At 38.3% G+C, this 4,508-nt stretch overlaps 1 pseudogene; it reads right to left on the reverse strand.

The window, feature by feature from the left end:
• Positions 1-1,680: 1,680 nt before the first annotated feature.
• LOC122746893 lies at positions 1,681-3,019 on the reverse strand (annotated as a pseudogene).
• Positions 3,020-4,508: the final 1,489 nt, after the last annotated feature.

The raw sequence follows: 4,508 nt of genomic DNA on the forward strand, positions 1-4,508 counted from the left end.
CATGCATGTTTAAAGAAATTGTGTTTTTCTCATGTATTTGGTAAAGAAAAGCTATGAACAACTAAGTTCTGAACACTGTTGCCCCTCCTCTCCCTGCTGTTTGATAGAGTGGGACTAAGAGAATGGTCCATAAAAAAGGAGGTGACGTTGGCCAACTAGCATTTATTAAATCTATGGCTCATATACATATATTTAGTCCATTATCCAAGCTACTCCCATTACCAAGGCAAGATTTATCCCAGGCCAGAACCCTAGTTGGGGCACCATTGGGCTTTGTGGGTAATGGCCAAATAGTCTACATGTAGTATTTATCCTTCAGTCCTCAGCAATGAGGAAGCACTGATAAATCTCATTTGAAAGGCCCAATTCTTAAAATGACTATGGCTTCAATATCTTATACTTGGTATTACTTTTTTTTTTAATTTTTTTTTTTTTAGTGAGGCAATTGGGGTTAAGTGACTTGCCCAGGGTCACACAGCTAGTAAGTGTTAAGTTTCTGAGGCCGGATTTGAACTCAGGTACTCCTGACTCCAGGGCCGGTGCTCTATCCACTGCGCCACCTAGCTGCCCCCTGGTATTACTTAAAAAAAAATTTAGTAATACATGTGAAAATACAAAATATCAAAACATTTAGTTAATATAACCAGAGCATATCAGAATACTTTGTAACCTATGTACCTTGACACTTAACATTATATTGTAAATACAGATATGTCTTTAAAAATTTTTGCTATATGTATTTCTATCCTATTGCTTTAAATAAAAGGGAGGAAAATGGAGACATTAACCCCTCCATGCCAATTACTACCATATAGTACCCTTAAATAAAGGGCCAACAGCAGTAGGAAAAGCTGGGAAAATCAGCCCTGTTGGACAAAACTTGAGTCTTCATAACTCATCTCCTCGTGATAAGGACTAATTTGTACTCAAGTATAGTGATGTAGAATACAGTTATATAGAGAAAGCAAATGACCTTCTTAGGAGATGAGATCATTTTGTTCCTTTCTACATGGTCTACTTTTTGTTTTTGTTTTTCTATACTTTAAGCACCCACCTGTTTCAAGCCATAATCGCACAGACTCAACCTGGTCTCTATGTCTTGTGAGCATTTTTCAATGTGACAAGAACAGTTAATTTACTTCCTGTGCTGAGTTTCTCAGAGGCCATTTGGCTCACCAGAAATAGGTGGTATTTTTCTCATTTGTTATGTAGGTCAAATTCCATTACAGTGGTAACCTTAAGGAAAGTGACTACATTCCCATATTGGTCTGAACACAGGCCACACCTTTGAAATGAGATTTCTTTGAACAGACACTAGTGTGGGTAGCTAGGTGGCGCAGTGAATAAAGCACTGGCCCTGGATTCAGGAGGACCTGAGTTCAAGTCATTTAACCCTCATTGCCCCCGCCCCCCAAAAGACACTGGTGTGCAATGAAAAACACCAATTATGGGCCTCACCCAAGCTTTATACAAACCTATATTCAGAACAATACTTTTTTGGATACTTTGTGTTCTGACTATTGCTTGAAGTATTTTAAAACTCTTAATACAGAGATTTTCACTTATGTAGCTAGCCTTTACAATCAAACTAATTGTAATGGTACTTATGGTAACATACTATCTTTTTTTTTTTTTTTTGCAGGGCAATGAGGGTTAAGTGACTTGCCCAGGGTCACACAGCTAGTAAGTGTTAAGGGTAGCATTTATTGTATAGGATCCAGGCAGAAGAAGAAGATAATATTCTTCAAATCTTCTGTAGGGGCATATATGATTCCTGCTAATAGACGCCACTATTACATTTGCTATTAGATTTTTGTTCACATCAAAAATTGACCTTCAACACTTAGATGAACCTGTTTCATGTATTCTTCCAGAGTTCTTGTAGATTTCCTGCTGGTGGATATTTACAGCATGATACCTCCAACGTATTCTCAAAACACTGTAATCTTGCATTCCACCTTTGAGTGTGATACTGTCCCAGAAAGTCATACTCGTTTGCATGTGTTTCCTTTGCTCATTTCAGGATGCTTCAAAGATTAGGCAAGAAACTCGAACAGGTCATTATCTGGGGTTAAGCTATGGCCCTATTTTGTCCCAGTCTCTGGGACACCATTATTGAATGGGTCACCAAGGTTCCATTGTGTAAGTTAGCAGAGAGGACAAATGTCTCAGTTTTCAGTCAGTTCTTTAGTTTCAGGCCGTATTGCCTGAGAATTATTTGCAAAAGCATCAGGGAAATACCTGTTCTGATCATATTCATTTTTATTGAACCTGCCAGGAGAGAAAGCATAGTCAGGTACTTCAACAGATTCAAATCCATCTGGATTCATCCTAGTCATGATGTGTATAGAGTGTTATTAATCAGGCAGGTGATTTCAGGGTCCTTTCCATCATTTTAACCAAGTAGTCTATCAGATGGAGGATGTAATGATTGGAGTGATGCCACCTGCTAGAGAGTTACTGTAGGAAAGCTCTGCCTTGAGGAGGTTCATGGTACAGACAAAGCCAATGCTAAAGAACTCCACATTTTTCTGCCATTAAGAACATTATGACAGCATTAGAAAAATAAATGATAATTTGGAAAACCCTGCCACTGTGGTATGCAGAGAATGAATCTAAGCCTTTCTCTCTCTCTTCACCAAATTCTTATCCTCCTTAATAAATGCTTAAAAGTCTAAACTCTTGCTAAAGCTTCTAATTTAATGGCAACCACTCATTATATATTTTAGACAGTATAGCTAGAATTTTAGCCCCTTAAAAGGAGTAACTCCCATCCTATAGTCTCCTCCCCTTCCATGTTAGTGATGGACTTGAACTCTGGAATCCCAATCCTGTGTTGCCTTGGATACGTTCCCACAACAAGAGCCCTCAGGTTTCTACCTGACACTGATTTGCCAATACTGTATAAATGAGTAATAGAATCATGGATTTGGGCAACATCCTTCCAAAAAGTTTCCATTGCTTCCTGTTGATGATAGTTGAAGTCCAGTGTGGCCACCAAAGGCACCAAGAATCCCATGCACAGGTACAATGGAAGGTCCTTGTTCTAGAATGAGATTGTCTGGTTCAGATGCTCACCACCATGGGAGCTTGGGTGTTACTTCTTCTGTTTTGTTTGTTTGTTTTGTTTTGTGGAGCAATAAGAGTTAAGTGACTTGCCCAGAGTCACACAGATAGTAAGTGTCAAATGTCTGAGGCCAGATTTGAACTCAGGTCCTCCTGAATCCAGGGCCAATGCTTTATCCACTGTACCACCTAGCTGCCCCTTGGTATTACTTCTGATGGTCAAACTTCTTACTTTTTGGTTTTGTTTGTTTTAATGAAATCCATGTAATATGTGTGGATATGCCAAAGACTTTCTAACTTTTTGGATAACCTGGAGGGCATAGCTAAACCCTACTTATCCAGAGATCACAACATCAATTTTTTAAAACAAGGCTTACAACTCTGAAGGAAGCAAAAGAATTCTCTAAGCAGTCAAAATAGAGAAAGAGGAAGGCATGGTGGAAAAACATCTGGAATTAGTGTTGAAGACCTGACTTTTAGTCTTTGATCTATTAGACATCAGCTCTGTTACCTTGAGAAAGTTGCTTCTCTCTGAGCCTCAGTTTCTTCATTTGTGAAATGGGGCAAATTTTACCCAAAGTTATCTTTTTCATAGGATTATTGTGTAAAAAGTCTTTTGAAAACCATAAAGACTGAATAGTTTCTGTCTATAAAGTGGCTAAAATTCTAGCTATACTGTCTAAAAATATGAGTGGTTGCCAATAACTTAGAAGCTTTAGAAAGAGTTTAGACTTTTAAGCATTTATTAAGGAGCTTAAGAATTTGGTGAGAAGAGAGAAAGAGGCCTCTCTATCTATCTCGGGGAGCCAGCATTTCTGCTCTACTCCAGATCTTGGTGGGTCTTAAGTGAGAAGCTTGAGTTTGTCCTTATCATTTTATCTATGTATTTTCACCTACACATGCAAACAGGATTATGCCTTTACACCTGAAGATTAATGGCTAGCCTTCATGTAATATAAAGACTGATTCTTAGCTATTATTTACCTCCAGTTTATGCTGTATTTATCTCCTCTGTACATAATTGTTTTCATGTTGTCATCCATCCTTTTCCCCCAAACTATAAGTTCTTTGAGAGCAGGAAATTTCCCTTGGTTTTCTTTGTTTTCCCAGGTATTTAACACAGTGCCTGGCACATAGTAGGTACTCAATCAATGCTTGCTGACTGACTGATGGAAGATTTATACATTCTGCTTTCTACAAAGGGAGGGTAAAACTTAGTGAGACGGAGATTTATGCTACAGTATCCTAGTGAGCACCAGAGCCTTGGAAGCCAATTTAGCACAGAGGTCATCCCACTACTGACTTAACCTTTTGAGGATTGTTAGGTTTTCCAGGTTAATTATCCTATAACCACTTGAAAGCTTTGAATTTGAAAAGAGAGGGGAAGTCATTGATAATTTTGTGTGTGTGTGTGTTGTATTATATTTTTATTTCTTAGGTTA

Source organism: Dromiciops gliroides, chromosome 1 (genome assembly GCF_019393635.1).
Source record: "Dromiciops gliroides isolate mDroGli1 chromosome 1, mDroGli1.pri, whole genome shotgun sequence".
NCBI classification, from domain to species: domain Eukaryota; kingdom Metazoa; phylum Chordata; class Mammalia; order Microbiotheria; family Microbiotheriidae; genus Dromiciops; species Dromiciops gliroides.